Here is an 18,113-nt window from a genome sequence, read left to right on the forward strand (position 1 = left end):
TCTTTATGAAAGCGCGACCAGTGCCATACGCTTTGCGCGAGCGCGTTGAACAAGAATTGGTCAAGCTAGAAAAAGCTGGAGTCATATATAAGGTCAGACATAGTCCATGGGCAACGCCTCTTGTGATTGTTCCAAAAAAGAACACTCAAGAACTGAGATTATGAGGCGACTATCGCGTCACAGTAAACCCAGCCATCAAGGTCGATCAGTATCCCTTGCCACTTCCTGAAGACATATTCGCAAATCTTCAGGGTGGAACTGTGTTTTCTATCATAGACCTCTCAAAAGCGTACTTGCAACTCGAACTAAACAAACAAGCGCAGGAACTGCTCACTATTAACACCCACCTAGGTCTGTTTAGATTCCGCCGCTTGCCGTATGGCGTAGCGTGCGCACCAGCTATTTTCCAGGCGGTCATGGACCAGATACTGCGTAATCTGCCTGGAACCGCGTGCTACATTGATGATGTAGTCATCGCTGGTGAGAACGACGGGCAGTGTTATGAAAGGGTGGAGCAAGTTCTTCAACGCCTAAGTAAACACGGCGTAAAAGTGAACGCAAGGAAATGCAGCTTCTTTCAGCAACGCGTCACATACTTGGGACACGAGATCGACAAGCACGGCTTACACCCAACAGCGGAAAAAGTTGAAGCTATCAGAAAAGCGCCAAGGCCCACTAACGTGAGTCAGTTGAAGGCCTTTTTAGGTTTGATTCATTACTACGGAAAATTTTTGCCAAACTTAGCATCGATCTTGGAACCACTGCACAACTTGTTGCGAAAAGAAACTACATGGCACTGGTCACGCGAATGTAATGAAGCATTCGAAAGATGCAAAGAACTGTTGACTGATAAGACTGTGTTGCAGTTGTATGATGTAAAAAAAGAAATCTGGATCACATGTGATGCTTCTGATTACGGGTTAGGGGCTGTGCTATCGCACTTGGTGAACGGTGAGGAAAAGCCGGTTTCTTTTGCTTCGCGGTCATTATCAGCGGCCGAACGTAACTATGGGCAGATTGAGAAAGAAGCACTTAGTATTGTGTTTGCTGTAAAAAAATTTCATAAGTACCTTTACGGACGGCCCTTTAACATAATAACAGATCACCAACCTTTGACAATTTTGTTTGACCCTAAACGGCAGGGCAGTGCAGTAGCCACGGCACGAGTGCATCGTTGGCTGACATTTTTGGCCGACTACACCTATAGAATCAAACACAAACCAGGATCAGCTATCCAGCATGCAGACGCCTTGTCCCGTTTACCATTACCTGACACAGGTAGCAAGTGCGAAGAAATCTACTTTTCAGCACTAAACGACTTGCCTTTAACGTCAAATGATGTCAGTCGAGAAACAGGATGCGATAAAGGGCTGAGGGCTGTACGCGACATGATCTGGCATGGATGGCCCAAGACCGTGTCTGAGCAGCTAAAGCCGTTCTGGGTACGCCGGCTCGAGCTCAGTGTAGACAACGGGTGCGTTATATGGACAAACAGAGTAGTAGTACCGGAATCATTGCACAAGAATGTTTTGCAGTTGCTGCACGAGCAGCACTTGGGTATAACCCGAATGAAAGCATTAGCGAGGTCAGTAGTATGGTGGCCGGGAATGGACAAAGCCCTCGAAAACACAGTGCGCAAATGTGCAATATGCCAAACGGTTCTCCCTGCAGCTCAAACCGTACCCTTGTCCTCGTGGCAAATATGCCAGAATCCGTGGGAGCGTGTGCATTTAGACTTCGCTGAAGAAAAGGGAAGGATGTTTCTCCTCGCTATCGACACCTATTCCAAATGGCTTGAAATTAAGATAATGAGTGTAACCACCGCGGCGAAGACCGTTGAAGTAGTGCGTTCATGGTTCGCGGCGCATGGCCTTCCGCTGGAGGTAGCGACGGACAACGGGCCGCAGTTTCGGGCCGCTGAGTTCAAAGAATTCCTTCAAGCTAATGGTGTGAGGCACACACTAACGCCGCCGTACCATCCGCAGTCTAACGGTGCGGCGGAGCGCGCAGTTCAGACAACAAAAAAAAAGCACTGCTCAAACAAGTGCTAGAAGACTCGGAAAAGGGCACAAACAGAACACTGCAACACAGGATAGATAACTTCGTGTTTTGTTATCGAACCACACCTCACACTTTCACGGGAAGAACCCCTGCTGAATTATTTGTGAGAAGGAAGCTGCGGACCCGATTGTCGCTGCTGCGCCCGGACGTAACAAATCAGATGAGAGCTAAGACCGCAGAAATAAAAAAAGTCTGCTGACAGGCTCCGAGGTTCACCTCGAGTGTTTTCTGTTGGTGATCGTGTACTGGTGCGTTCTGTGCGTGGGCAACTTGTGAACTGGTGGCCTGGAGAAGTGACGTGTGTGAAATCTTCTTCGACGTATTTAGTGTATGTGCGAAACAAAGTGCGGTTTGTGCACGCGGACCACTTGCGACCATCGGACATCGAACCGACGGCACAACAGGACCCACCACCGGAAGTGGAACTACCACATGCACCGGACATCACAAATGCTACATCGACGACCAACCAAAGCTCAGATTCGTCGTCACCCACGAGACTCTCACTTCCCGAAAATCGTGAGCAGCCGGTTCCCTTACGACGTAGCACAAGGCAACGGCGCCCACCTGAGCGCCTGACTTATGATAGTTTCTAAAATTGTGCGTGAAGGAAGCGTTGTGACGTCAGTCGCGGGGTTTGTATGCATGCTCTCAAGCTACTGCCAGTTGCGCATGCGCCGAGAGATAGCGTGTGTACATATACTGTCCACAGTATCTGGAGGGGGTTATTCTGTTTTGTACTGCTTGTGTTGAGGCTGGCAGTGTGCGCCTCAGTAATAAAGATGTTATACCATGTGCCCGGTGTCGGGATATAACAGTCACTTATAGAAAACCACCCACACACTAAGATCAAGGGGCCACAATTTAGAGCTGGGTGAAATAAACAAATAGTTCAAGAAAGGTAATCACGCTTACACATCATTTCTCACTGCACTTCTGGCTCACTTTTCACCTCACCGCTTTTTAACAAAGGGAGAGGTTTTGTAGGCCTTGTTCTCTAATATTCATGAATTTATCGTGCCAAGCATCCTCTCGGTGACCTTACTACGCCCGGCTTTGCTCTGACATGGCCATTGTGGATAACATGCCTCACTTACTCGCCAGCCAGAGTGCGCTCATTTCAACACACGCACATACACATGCACATGCACTCACACGCACATACACACAACCACACACAAACACACAGACGTACGTACATACACACACAGGTGTGCACATACACACGCGCACGCATGCACACACACTCATGCACACAAACACACACACACACAAGAGTGAATGCAGGGTGCTCTAGGAATATGCGATATCGTGTCGCGCCAAGGTGCCGTCATATTGCGTCAGTGAGACAAAATTATCCCAGTCATCAATCATCTTGCTCGATCCTCGAAAGCAGTGAAAGGAGCCTTTGGCATTTCCCTTCGACGAATTCCCTCTACAGTTCCCTAACTTTCTTATTATGCTTTTGTATTCCCGGTGTTGTGGGAAAAGCGTGCCTTGATAGAACTTCTATATTTATTTGTCTATTGATTGATTTGCTTGCATGCGTGTGTGCTTTTGCACGTGTGCACTTCTCTGAGTGCCATCAGTATGAGTAAATAGCGCACATACGTGAAGGCACTTCTCCCGCAGGGTTGGGCGTCCAATTATTCCTATTTCGTAACCCTAGCGCAGGGTAGTGAACAGGATGGTAATATCTGGTTGAACTCCCAGCCTTCCTCTTCATCTTTCTATCTCTTGCCTGCGAAACTAATTTTGTGTGGAGAAGGCCACCATGCATGGTGACATTCTTGGGGTGGCGTAGTCGGTGGCCACGGCTATCCACTTGTTACCCGAGGAAGACAAGGGAAAAGGGCCAAGTAGGTCCAAGCCAACGCGGAGGAACGGTTCTGACGGAATATCAAGTGGTTGAAGGCGTCCGGCGGGAAGTGTCGATGGCGTTTTGCGGCACTGACATTTCTCACAAGCCGCAACGTATCTTCTGACTGAGCGTGCAAGCCCTGGCCAGTAGAAGCGTCGGCGTATTCGGTCATAAGTGCGTGACACACCAAGGTGACCAGCAGTCGGAAGGTCATGAAGCTCATGTAGAACTTCCGAGCGAAGGTGTTTCGGAATGACAAGTAGCAGAGCTGGTCCATCCGGCTCAAAACTTTGGCGGTATAATACACCATCGTGGAGCACGAACGAGCGATAGGACTGACTGGAAGATGGTGATTCGAGGCGCTCAATGATAGCACGCAAGGACGCATCATAGCGCTGCTCGTCACCGATGCATGTCATTTGCGAAAGGGAAAAGACGCAAGGCTCGGTGTCGGTGTCATGCATAGTGCTCGACTCAGCAACCGTGTAGCGCGACAGGCAGTCTGCGTCCTGATGTAGGCATCCGGACTTGTGCGCCACCGTAAAGGTATACTCTTGGAGTCGCAAAGCCCAGCGCCCGAGCCGGCCAGTAGGATCCTTCAGTGACGTAAGCCAACATAGCGCATGATGTTCAGTTATCACAGAGAAATTAGTGCCATATAAATATGGGCGGAACTTTGAGACTGCCCAAACAAGAGCAAGACATTCACGCTCCGTAATAGAATAGTTGCGCTCAGCAGCTGTGAGGAGGGGGCTAGCGTAGGCGACAACTCGGTCGTGTCGCCGTTGGCGCTGGGCTAACACGGCTCCGATTCCATGACCACTAGCATCGGTTCGAACTTCCGTCGGAGCGAATGGGTCAAAGTGAGCCAATATGGGTGGAGTCGTCAGTAGCGTGATTAGGTGAGAGAAAGCAGCAGCTTGGTCGGTACCCCACGTAAATGTGACGTCTTTCTTTAGAAGCTCTGTGAGGGGTCGAATGATGGTTGCGAAATTTTTCACAAACCTTCTAAAATAGGAGCAAAGTCCTACAAAACTCCGGACGTCTTTGGCTGACTGGGGTACAGCAAAACTGGTGACTGCACGAATTTTCTCGGGGTCCGGCTGCACACCAGAGGCGTCGACAAGGTGGCCCAACACTGTAATTTGCCGGCGTCCGAAGCGGCACTTTGACGAGTTCAATTGGAGGCCTGCAGTGCGGAATATGTCGAGAATAGCTGACAAACGCTGAAGGTGGGTCTCAAATGTTGGGGAATATACAACGACATCGTCAAGATAACAAAGACATGTTGACCATTTGAACCCTTGTAGCAGAGAGTCCATCATGCGCTCGAACGTGGCTGGGGCGTTGCATAGCCCAAATGGCATAACCTTGAACTGCTATAGGCCGCCTGGAGTTACAAATGCAGTCTTCTCTTTGTCTTTTTCGTCGACAGCAATCTTCCAGTAGCCGGAACGTAGGTCTATTGTGGAAAAGTATCTGGCGCCGTGGAGACAATTGAGAGCGTCATCGATGCGGGGTAAAGGGTAAACGTTCTTTTTCGTGATTCTATTCAGATGACGGTAATCCACGCAGAAGCGCCACGTGCCATCTTTCTTTTTAACGAGCACAACGGGGGACGCCCATGGGCTCGAAGAGGGTTCAACAATTCCTTTGGCTAACATCTTGTTGACTTCTTGTTGAATTATTTTACGCTCGGTGCCAGACACCCGGTATGGTCGCCGATGAATAGGATGAGAATCACCTGTGTTAATGCGGTGCTTGACGAGTGAAGTCTGGCCGAGTGGACGGTGGTCGACGTCGAATATGTCGCGGTATGAAGCCAGAAGGCGGCATAGCGTGGTTGACTTCTCAGGTTTGAGGTCCGGGGCGATCATGGAGCGTAAGGTCGCATCGAGGCACGTGACATCCTGCGAGTGATGTGGGTGCTCGGGACATACGTCTGTCGTAAAACAGGTGACGTGGTCGTCAATTAAGGGCCTTAGTGTGGCGACCGAAATCCCTTGGGGTAGCACTTGTTTTATGAAACCGAAATTGATAACAGGTAAATATGTTCGACTAAAGGCCATGCGTACGACAGAGTGTGGGACAGTAATCTCACGCGCCAGGAGAACAATACTCAGAGATCTGTGCTAAGAAAAATCAATCGAACCTAATAAGCGTGTATACATTGCCGTTTTTATATAAGGCATTCATCGCAGATGAATACAAAGACTATAGCCTTCTGAGCAATAATCAATTTTTTTTTATTGAAGAAGCTGTCTATGCAGGCCCTAAAAGCTTTGGTATCCGCAGAAAACCACCGATATCGGCCCACGGCACGCGCTTTCTTCGTTCTTCCCTTCATCTACTGCTTTGTACCCAGAACAATGTAACCTTTTTTCTTCTTTATCGTCGTGAGGTGCAATAACTCTAATGGGTGACCCAACTAGTAGAGAGAGCAAGAACTAAAATACAGTTAACACAGAGAACGAAAGAAAATCTGAGAGAAAAATTTCTTCGCGAGGCAAGGTTGGAAGACACGTCTACGAACGATCCGAAGGCTTACGTCTTTATCACTCGGCTATCCAGACAGCTAGCAGGGCATAGCATATCCTTATTCGTACCGCACGGGATTGGCAAAATGAAGTGTGAGTGTGAAGGATAACATAAGAAAGAGGATGGAAAGAGTGAAGAGCAGTATGGAAAGAATGAGAGAGAAATAGAGATGTTAAGAAAAAGTAGTAGGCAAAGAAAAAGAAACAGACAAAGAATTAGAGAGCAAGCGAAAAAGATAAAAGAAAACAGGGAGTAAGAAGAGCAGAAAAATAGAAAGAAATAGAAATGAAAGATGAATAAAAAAAGTTGGAAAGACCTACAAAGAGAATGAAATTGAGAAAGAGCTAGAAAGAAAGAAAAAAAGAAACAGATAAAAATAAAAGAATTACACAAGAAACAAAGAAAAGATATAAAAAGAAGGAGAGAGCTTGCAGCACATTGCAAAAAATGCAACGGCCTGGACTACCTACTTTTTGAACAGCTGATCTATGTCTTCATCAGTGCGCCTCCAGCGCGAGCTACGCTGAATTTTTTTACAGAATAATGTGAGGGGCGGTAGTAATATTTGGAAGGCCACATGTTCACAACCAAGGAGTAACGCCAATTCGTCGTAGATACTGCCTGTAAGCTGTTTTGTTTTTATCATGCGTGAATAAACGCTTTATTGCGCTCAAGAAAGGAAAAGAAAGAAACACGAGCTACATGTGCATTTATCTACAAACCTATATGCGTCTATGTCGACAAGATTCGTGTACAGTAAAAAATTACGTGAACCTTTTTATGCCACCATTTTTTTTTTCAAAAATCTTTAACACACTGACAAATTGTCCGAAAAATATTAGGAAGTTTTAAGTAATTGATTTGAGTATTCGTCTTCAAGGCTAAGTGAAAAATTTAACGACTGGCACCTATGAGGGGGAGTTACGACTTCTCTTAAGCATAATTAAAATATAAATACTTTCGCCGTAAGGACTCGCCGGGGTCGCCCAGTGGCTGTAGCAGTTCCGCTTTTGTCGTACAGCTAGCTAGCTCGATGTCGGCGTCTGCATCCGCATTTGGATAGGAGAGAACTAGGCTTTTGTTGAACAACCTTAGGCGGCAAAAAAGCCATCTTAAGGCGGTGTTTATAAATAAATGGTAGTTATTGGCCGTAAAGCAGCAGAATTCACCTATTGTTTATATTATAACCAATCAAATATGAAGTAGACACCGTTTAACAATTGCTCAAGATAGGGGATAAAATACAGCACGTGGAATGTTTCAATAAAGCTTAAATAAAACTGAATAATAAATGCCCGTTCTATATAGCTTATTGTATCTGCATCACAATCTCATAATAAGCATATTTCATCAAGTTTTCTTGCTGTTTCAAAAATAGAACAATGCCTATCTTTTTAAACCTTTGGTCCCAGCCTAGTGTTAGCTGCCAAAGCTTCAGAAAAATGATTACGTTCCGACTATAGGGTGCACACCTTGCTGGCTTGCCACAGCAGAATCATAATACGGGAAGAAAAAGAACAAATTAGTGACACTAAGGCCCTTCACGGAGCCCTGTACAATCACACAACCTCACATGCACTCTCTTCTGCTCAATGAATGTTGTTCATACTTTCTACGCTGTGTTTTCAGCGCAGAATATATTCCCAAACATGCATTTATTATCACTGATCAAAACAAGGACAACGAAGACGGCTCTTAATCTTACAATGAGCCTGCTGGGGTTTCAACGTGGGCGCCCCTGTCAGTACTCATAGGAAGAAAGTTATTTTAGAAGTTGCACAGTCAGACAGCATAATAAGCAGCATATAAAAAGCTACAGCTATTGGTATTTTACCTACAGAAATCTAAGCTCTCGAATTGGCGACATAATTTTTAAAAGGCACTGGTGCAAACAGCCGAATAGTTCATGCCTGCCATGAATGCAGTAAGAAGCAGAGCTGGGGGACCGAGTCAAAAAAGGAAGCCAAGGCCTTCGGCTACATCGAAGACCAATTTTGACAATGGCATCGTGCAGATGTAGATTGAAGCGTGATAATCAAGTACGCAGGGGAATTTTCTGGTTGCGACGGTACCACTTAAAACACGCATGCAGAATACCAGCGTGCCTTGTACACCCCCTCCGCTGGCGAAGTTGACTCCGGCCCCATGCAGCCCTTTCATAATAGATGGCACCGACAACGCAATGCGGATCATTGGGCAAAGTGGACATTGCGAGGAGCATGCTTCTCTCGGCTTTTCGGTAAAGCAGTCTGCTTCAATTTCACCGCAAACGTAAACACGGTGTTCCTGTTCTCGTGCGCACAAGCTTCGATCAAGTGTACGATTGCTGTAGGTGCGGCTGCTTCATTATTAATGGCAGCACCCTGGCCCCCGAAACCGGTGAGCAAACAAAGGCATGAAAGCCGAGCCAACGACCTTCCGACTTCGTGTCCTATACAGTGTTGTGGACATAAGGAATGTAGATATTGAAGGGAAATAAAACGCTGCGCAAAAGTGGCAACAAATGCCGCCGAGGGTGGGGTGCGCGTGAGATAAATAAGGTCATTATTACATTTTCAAAAATATTGAGAGAGAGAGAGATAATTAGGACAAAATTTTTAAGTATTGATGTTTTGGTGTCATCATGGATATGGCAGTCCGTGTTGCTTGAGTGCAGGGCTATTATTCTATAGCACAGCACTTGCTTAACCATTCGTCATTTCGGAATACGTTAAGAAAATCGAGCTTTTTACTCTTTGTGAATGAACCTTAGGGCCTAGTTGACAGCTGCCACTAGCACCGGCCACGTGATCAAGTTAGCCTCAGAGCAAACGACATCACAAGGTAGCGAATGACCGCTTTCGCAGCAAAATGACTGGTTTTCCAAAGTCGTTCGGTGACAGAATTTCTCGTGGTGCAGCTGCAGCCACAAGTGTTTAAGTCAGTCAAATGCGCAGAAACAGGTCAGCTTATTTTACGGGGCAACAACAATGCGAGCCACATCAATCAGCTGACTAGGCAAGTTGGTTGTACATATTTAGAGTTCACAGCGCGAAAAAAAAACACGTGGCCATGAATAGGACAGCGCTTGTCCCGTCTGTTTTCTGTCCACGGCCATGTGTTTTTTTTTTTTCGCGCTGTGACCCATAAACGAGCCGCATACGAATAGACGAGCATTTTTTGTGGCGATGAGTATAAGACGCATGCAGGTGTGTACATTGTTCCGTCGCTCTGAATCGCTTTCTGGCTGACACTCTCAAATGGACGCACGACCACTGCTAATCACAGGTGTGAATGAGCCTTGAGAATTGTTTATGGCTACCATATACCACTTCGAATTAAACTTTATCAGATGGCAAATTTAACATAGACGTCTTTTTTGAGATGTGTTCTTTTTACCAAATGCCATTTGGCACGGCGTTATGGAAAAAACTCAATTCTCTGGCATATTATTTTCACCACTCGCATATACTATGATAATACGTCGACAATGCTCTGATAACTTATAACAAAAACACACACACACACACCGATAGCTGTTGGTCTTAAACCTGGTTAAAGAAGCCTTTAGCATGGCTACGTAAAAAATATTTTGTTTATGACGATGTGTCAACAAGAACAGCATGCAAAGAAGCAGCACAACACGTAAACAGTCGGCTGCAAAAAACACGAACAATGACAAGGTCTCACACTGAAACTCTTTTTGCCTATACTAAGTTTAGGCAAACGTGTTACAGTTTTTCGATTAAAGCATGGAGCACATGTATACTATAAGGTCTTCCATGCCTAATTACGGGGCTTGCCTTGAAATTACGGCTATCGCAATGCGCGCAGGCGTTGGACTATAAGCTCAGAAAGCGGACGGAGAGCGTGAACTTCGAACGTTTTCCCGAACACGCTAATAAATGAGGGGTGAAATTTTCAATATATAGTACCTCGGCCGCTCCTTGGATAGTACCGCAAAACGAATTCCCGTTGAATACGAACGAAGTGAATACTGCTTCCCCAGGCACAGGCTAACGCAACCATAAGAGTAATCCTCGCTTAGCCCCTGCCACCCTTACGCGCCCACACAGTGCAGAGTTTCACAGGCAGTCACACAATTATTGGCATGTTTTAGTGCCTCTTCTCATTTTCAAATTCAATGGACGTCATTGTGATTTTCTTTGCGTCGTTTCAGGCTTGTACATTCAAGCGCCATTTTAACTTATCTCCCGCGCAGAAGAAGAAAAAGACGTTTAATTGCAAGAACAGGTGGCCTGGAAAGCGGGCTTCCAGCCTACTACTTTTCACGGGGTGAAGGAGAAAGGCGAGAGAAAGAGAAGAGGAAGACACAACGATGAGTGATAATATGTTTTGGCAAAATGAGTCCCTGTCCTCCACTCTCCTGCGTGGCGTAGCAGCACAAGTGCTGCTGTACCAAGTCTTTACATCGTATCACATTTTCTGAATACGAGCATATGTACCTCTCTCGCCATCTAAAATTGACCTTTTTCAACTTGGTGGTCACCCCAGGTAACCACCATTCCTTCACTTTTTCTTCTTGAAACACGTGAGCCCCGTGGGTTTTATTTCCCATGACGTATTTAAAAAAATGTTTCGACAATCTGACAGACATGACGCTACTTCGCATGGGCTGCAATGTGAGATGTAGCATTGGTTTTATTCCGGCTGCCGTTGTCATCGAGGAGTGCTATAGATGGTGGACTTGATATAGTTTTATAGATATAAAAGCATGTGCGTTCCCTCTTATATTGATAATGCAGAAGAGCATGCTGTATGATTAGCTAACGCTAAGGAGTATCAAACTAGCCTACAGGCTTTTCACCGAAAGTGACCCGTAGACTCTGCCTGCATGGTGGTCACCTCAGGTGACAGCCTCATATCTTTTTACTTAAAATTGACATTTTTTTGTTTTAGTGAGCAAATCATTTTCCGCAAATGAGTTCCTTATTTCTTCAAAAAAACTCAGTTTCCTGCTGAAATCAGAATTCTGTGCATGAAAGAGTTAACAGATGCTGTAAACTGCATCTGCAGTGCAGACGATCTATGAAGCATTCAAGTGGCTGTCTTTCAGTAGCGTATCGAGGGGACAGGTACTGGATGTGATGAATATACTGACGTGTGACACAGATTGCAGTAAAGGGCTTTGCGTCTGTTCAATCGCGGGAAGGTATGGTCGTGTATAAGCAACACCCAGCCACAATTTATGAATCAGTGTTTTCTGATTCTGGCTTAGCCGGAACGGAAGGTGAAAAGCATGACCAGAGTGAAGTCTGTAGAGGTGCACTTGGAGATAATCAAGGTAATTCCATGATCGTGTCATAAATGTTTTCATACCTTTAACAGCAAGGCGTTGATGTAATATCCGGAAAAGTGAGCTGATACGACTTCGCCGCTTGTGAGCGCCATTTTTCCTTCTGCACCAGCTTGTTTGTTCCCAGCTATGCCACAGTTACTGGGAATTCACTGCAATGCAATGTTATATGAATACTGACACACCTCAGTTAACAAAAAGCTCCGCCACAGTGGTCTAGTGGCTAAGGTACTCGGCTACTGACCCGCAGGTCGCGGGATTGAATCCCGGCTGCGGCGGCTGCATTTTCGATGGAGACGGAAATGTTGTAGGCCCGTGTGCTCAGATTTGGGTGCACGTCAAAGAACTTCAGGAGGTCAAAATTTCCGAAGCCCTTTGATACAGCATCTCGCATAATCATATGGTGGCTTTGGGACGTTAAACCTTACATATCAATCAATCAACCTCAGTTAACAATATTGCTGTCTTCATTCATTCGGCGTCATTTTGATGCCCATGCCTTTATATACCCATGACAATATTCATTATGTAATACGCCAAAGGTGTGCGTGCGGTCCTTAACTTCATGTGATTGTTGATTAGTTGAAGGGCCAGCTGGAGTCGCAAAATAATGTCCATTTCATCATACACTGCTGTAAAATCTAGCGAGCAGATTATTGGACGTCGATCAGCTGAGCGGCAGCAGACGATGTCCAGTGTGCTATTTCGAAGCGTGTCATGGTGCTCATAAGAGGTACTGTGAAGTTTGCTGCTAAGGAAGTCTGCGTGACAAAGTCATCAGCAAAAATACGCACCGCATGTTCGTACATATGGGCCATATACGACAAAACAAAATGCTGAAGCCAAGTGGTTGGTAATTTTAATGTCTTCATACCAGTTATCAAGCCCCGCCGCGGTGGTCTAGTGGCTAAGGTACTCGGCTGCTGACCCGCAGGTCGCGGGTTCGATTCCCGGCTGCGGCGGCTGCATTTCCGATGGAGGCGGAAATGTTGTAGGCCCGTGTGCTCAGATTTGGGCGCACGTTAAAGAACCCCAGGTGGTCGAAATTTCCGGAGCCCTCCACTACGGCGTCTCTCATAATCATATGTTGGTTTTGGGACGTTAAACCCCACAAATCATTCATCAATACCAGTTATCAACTGTCGCATGATTGGTTTAGGAATCGCCCAGTGAGGTATTTCAAATATCACTTGTAGTAGCATGATTTAAAAGCAGTATATCTCGCGGTGACATCACAGCCTTCAAGTATGCAGCATTGGGCCATGTCTAATAATGTCTCTGAGTGGATGGTCTCGGTGCCTTGATAGTAATCTCAGGTGGACTCGCAGTGGCTCGTGTTGAAGATAACTTTGAGCTGGACAAGCACGTGCTTTCGCAATAGTACCCCGTGTAAATATACATTCATATATTTCTAATCGAAGTTTGAGGGCACGACCTTAAGAATCCTCGAGTGTACGTACAGCCGATGCACAAACATGCGAAAGAACAGAAGCCCTGCAGCGGAGGTATGCAACAAAAAGTGCGTGGTATAGCATTAATAGTGCTGACTTTTATGACCCCCATGATTTGCCAGACATATGTTTAGTGTCCAGGACAAAGCTGTCAAGGTTTTTTTTAGTCCAGAGATTGGCTTCGATTAGGCAGATTACGGTTGGTGAAAACTGAAAAACTCATGGTTGGTTACCAACGTTATGAAAGAGAGAGAGAAATAATTAAAATGAAGAGACAGGGAGGTTAACCTAGAAGAACTGGTTTGCTACCATGTACGGGGTGGGCGCAAGGGTCGGAAAGAGGATAGAGATAGAGAGATATAAAATAAATTAGAAAAAAATCACATGCACACACATTCAGGGAGTTCCGATCACAGTCGGTTGGACAGGCCGGTTGAACGCAAGAAGCGCACAAACGCCTTCACGGCCTTCTTCTGCAACATAAAGCCCTGTCGGTAGCGCAGGATTCTTTCTTTCGAAAGAGTCTGGTTGTCCAGTTCATCTAGTGCATTGCAGAGTGACTGTCTCTGCGAGGAGTATTGTGGGCATTCACACATAATGTGCCGAGTTGATTCGTCACTGCCGCAATGGTCGCATGCAGCAGTGTCAGCCATTCCTATGCGGAACGCGTACGCATTGGTAAATGCGACGCACAACCATAATCTGCACAACGTAATAGCGTCTCGTTGGCGTAATTCCGGAGAAATTCGAAGACTGAGAGTTGCGTCTAAGGTACATAACCGTGCACTGATGATATGTGACTCGTTCCATTGTGACGCGGTGCGCTTGCTAGCAAGCATGCGGAGTTTCCACGCAGTGTCGGTGCTGGAGAGCGGAATTCACATTTGATCACTTCCAGTATGGACAGAAGGGGCAGCTCGATCGGCCTGTTCATTGCCAATTGTTTCACGATGACTTGTAAGCCATTAAAATGCTATTTCATCTCCTTTCTCAATGAATTGGTGAGTCTTTTCTGCAATCTCGAATATTAGCTGTTTGTACGGGCCATGTCGTAACGGTGATAAAAGGGATTGCAGAGCCGCCTTTGAGTCACTGAAAACGTTTTGTCCATTTTTGTGGCTGTTGATCGCTTATGAATTGCAATGCGGCACGAAGAGCTGTGATCTCTGCTCCCGTTGATGTCGTAAGGTGGGAGGTCCTGAATTTTCTTGTCGTGTCTTGTATTGGTATAACAAATGATGCCGTTGAACTCTTCTGTAAAACAGAGCCGTCGGTGTATACGTGTATACAGCCTTGATACGTCTCGTATAACAAGAGCAGAGCAAGCTGTCTAAAAGCAGGTGACTACATATCTGCTTTTTTCTTGATGCCAGGTATAGTTAGCCTGATGTTAGCCTGAGTCAGGCACCGAGGAGGAGTCGAAGGCCTGGCGGCAGGTGTGAAGCATGTTGACAAAGGATCGCGATATGTGGTTACCGTTTGGCAAAATGACGAACGTGGTCTCTCTGCTGGTAAAGAGGCTAGGTGGTGGCGGAGTGACCGATCAATATGCCTTATATGTGTCCTGAGTGCCTCAACGTCGATATGTGTCCTGATGAGATGGTCACCGGCGATTGCTATAATAGCCATTGTCGATGCACTGCGAGGCAAGCCGAGGACAATCCGGAGTGCCTGGGACTGAACACTCTGTAGCATTTGTAGGCTTGTTTTGCTTGCATTGGTCAACGCCGGTAAGCTGCACCGCAGGAAACCGAGAAAAAGTACCCTGTAAATCTATAGCATTGCACTGGGAGACATTCCTCAAGTCTTCCCTGCCAAGAACTTCACTATATTACAGATGTATATTAACCGTTCCTTCATGTACAAAACGTGAACACTCCATGATAGATTCCTGTCAATTATGACAGGAATTGCACTTTACGCATGCAGCACAGCCGCCGATACCATTATGGTGCCTACACCCACTCAAAGCCCTTCTTACAATTCCTGGCATCCAAAATAAGAAAAAGTCGTCGCATCTAGCCCTGAAACAGGCCACATTACTTTTCCTGCAAGAGAAGCACAACGGACGCCTTCACATTTACACGGATGGCTCGGTGTCTTCAGTAAGCTCTGCAGGGTCGGTGGTTATTCCCGCGAGGCACATCACAATTAAATTCATGAAATCGCATTTGACGTCGTTGACAGCTGCAGAACTTGCAGCCATTCGAGCAGCTCTGGAGTTTATAGTGAACGAACCTTCGGGAATTTGGTCGATCTTCTCAAATTCGAAGGCATCTCTTCAATGTCTTATATCACCCTTTTTCCATGGACCTAATGAACAGTTAGTAGCTGAAATAAGGCTTCTTCATCACCAAGCAACCGAAAAACAGCACAGCATAGTGTATCAGTGGATACCAAGTCATTGTGGTATATATGGCAATGACCGCGCAGATGAGGCCGCTAGATCTGCGCACGATGGTACCCAATACACAGCCATCCCGTTCTCAAGAACCGACGCAGCTACAAGACTTCGTTCGCTTGCACGTGATTTCACACAGGTACAGTGGAACTCAACAGACTTCACAAACGCGCGCCTGCATAACTTGGATCCCGATCTGCAGCTTCGTCTTCCCCCAAGGATATCTCGAGATGAGGAGACTCTTCTATGCCACCTGTGGCTTGGAGTGGCCTTCACGAACGCATACTCTTATCTCATTGGGATGGCCAGCTCTCCTACATGCACTTACTGCAGTTGCGAAGAAACCATCGCGCACCTTCTGTGTGAGTGCACCCATTTCAACGTGCAAAGACAAGAACTAACTGCAGCTCTGGATAGACCAGACAATCGGCCTTTGTTGGAACAAAGGATTCTGGGTATTGGCCGAGCCCATCCTCAGCCCAGAAGGCTTTGAAAGCTTTCCTGCGCTTTTTGCGGACAACTGGCCTCAGAGACACACTTTAGTGTCTTATACTTTTTGATGTTGCCTTTCCTCTGTCACAATTTTTTTGTAATTTCTCCCTCTCTTCGCAACATTTCTTTTTAACATCTTTCATTCCCCTCACCCCTTTCCCCAGCATAGGGTAGCCAGCCAGTCTAAGAACTGGCTAACCTCCCTGTCTTTCCGCTTAAACTTTCTTCCTTCCTTCCTAAGACCCGCAAAAACTTGTGCAATCAAACGATTGGCACAGTTTGACCATTGATGCTTATGATGTACTTATTCATAGGCTTTCGTGTAAAAGCTACGAGGGCGCATTTTTCGGAAGAAATTTCCAAGCCTTTATTTCGGAGGTAACGTAATGTTTCAGTGGCAGCTTTTTGAAATCTCCCTCGCAACTGCAGCCGTGTTACAGCCGATGCCCAAACGCAGATATCATCTGCGTACATTGATAGCCTGACTGTGCTTGGCAGATGCTCATTGAAAGCAATTAGCGTAACAATGAACAGCACAGGGCTGACTACGCCACCCTGGGGGACGCCATGGTGGCTGTAATGTGGAGAGGTTTGACCGTCTTCAGTGCTCACAAAGAATGATCGGATTGACAAAGAACTACGTATCCAGCGATACATCCGACCCCCTAATCCTACATCTTCGAGAGCGGTGAGAACAGATTCATGCGTAACGTTGTCATACGCCCCTTTGACGTTTAGGAACAAACATACGCAAAGACACTTACGACCTTTCTCGTGTTGAACGTAAGTGAACAGGTCGACTACATCGTCACTCGATGATCGACCACGCCAAAATCCTGCCATGGCATCTGGGTAGGTATTGTTGCACTCCAAGTACCACTCCAGCCGTCCCAAGATCAACCTCTCCATAACTTTGCCTACACAACTGGCCAATGCGCTCGGGTGATAAGATGGGAGCTCCAACGGTGATTTGCCTGGCTTCAGAAGTGGAACTAGGCAACTTGTCTTCCAGCTTGTCGGGAGCGTTTCATCCTGCCAGGATTTGTTGTACAACTGCAGGATCAGGATTCTCGCGCGTTCACCCAGATGACACAGGGCCCTATAAGAAATTCTATTGGGCCCTGGTACCGACGTGCGTCCACACAAAGCTAGTGCTGCTCTGAGTTCAACAATGTAAAAAGGCATATTCATGCGGTAATGCAGTTTTTGTGGACAGTTGGTCGAGGGCAATCGGCTATTGGGCACTGCGAGTGCCCCAGATACTCTGGCACATAAGTCTTCTGCCACGTCAATGCCGCATCTTTGTTCAGCCGAAGTTATGACCTTCCCATCAATCACTACAGGGTAGCAAGCCATGCACTTTTTTGTGAATGACATTGTTGCCTTTTTGTCGATGACAGTTTAAGTCAATCACTTCTTATGTATGTGGGTGTTATGGATACCGCACTTTGTTGCTTCGTTTCTATAAGCAAGCGCGTTAGACTCGGGATCAAAACGCAGGTGTCATCTGCGTTAAGACAGAGGGAAATTTTGCCTCGTAGCCTTTTAACGAAGCCAAACAATTACGATGATAAATAATCCTGAGCTCAGGATTCTGCCTTGAGGCATGCCACGAAATACGAGTTGATTGTTTGTATCATCGTCTGCAGTAGTCCTTAGTATTGTTCTCTCGTGAATATAGCTGGCTATCCATCGAAGCATAGGGTACTAGTGCCACGTTTTCAAGAGCATCCAAAATGGTGACATGCAGAACATTTTTGAATGCACCTTTGATGTCAAAGAAGACTGCAGAACGCCAATCGGTGGTGCTGTTTTTGATGTTCAGTGGTCGTTACCAAATCGATCACACGCTAGGTTGACGAGAGAGAAATGCGATGAAATAACAGGGATACAGAATGAACAAATGGTGATCGATGTTCACGAGTTGCCAATACAATTCCAGAAACAAAAAGGACTCCGAACAACAGGACACAGCAGTGAGCATCTCTGAATTCTTAGTCGTGAACTCTCATC

At 46.2% G+C, this 18,113-nt stretch overlaps 1 protein-coding gene across 1 annotated transcript in view; it reads left to right on the plus strand.

Moving 5' to 3' along the window:
- LOC142767118 (uncharacterized) overlaps positions 1–18,113 on the plus strand; it is a 57,079-nt gene that overhangs the window by 1,327 nt on the left and 37,639 nt on the right. The window lies entirely within an intron of this gene.

The sequence above is a fragment of the Rhipicephalus microplus genome, chromosome 1 (assembly GCF_043290135.1).
Source record: "Rhipicephalus microplus isolate Deutch F79 chromosome 1, USDA_Rmic, whole genome shotgun sequence".
NCBI classification, from domain to species: Eukaryota; Metazoa; Arthropoda; class Arachnida; order Ixodida; family Ixodidae; genus Rhipicephalus; species Rhipicephalus microplus.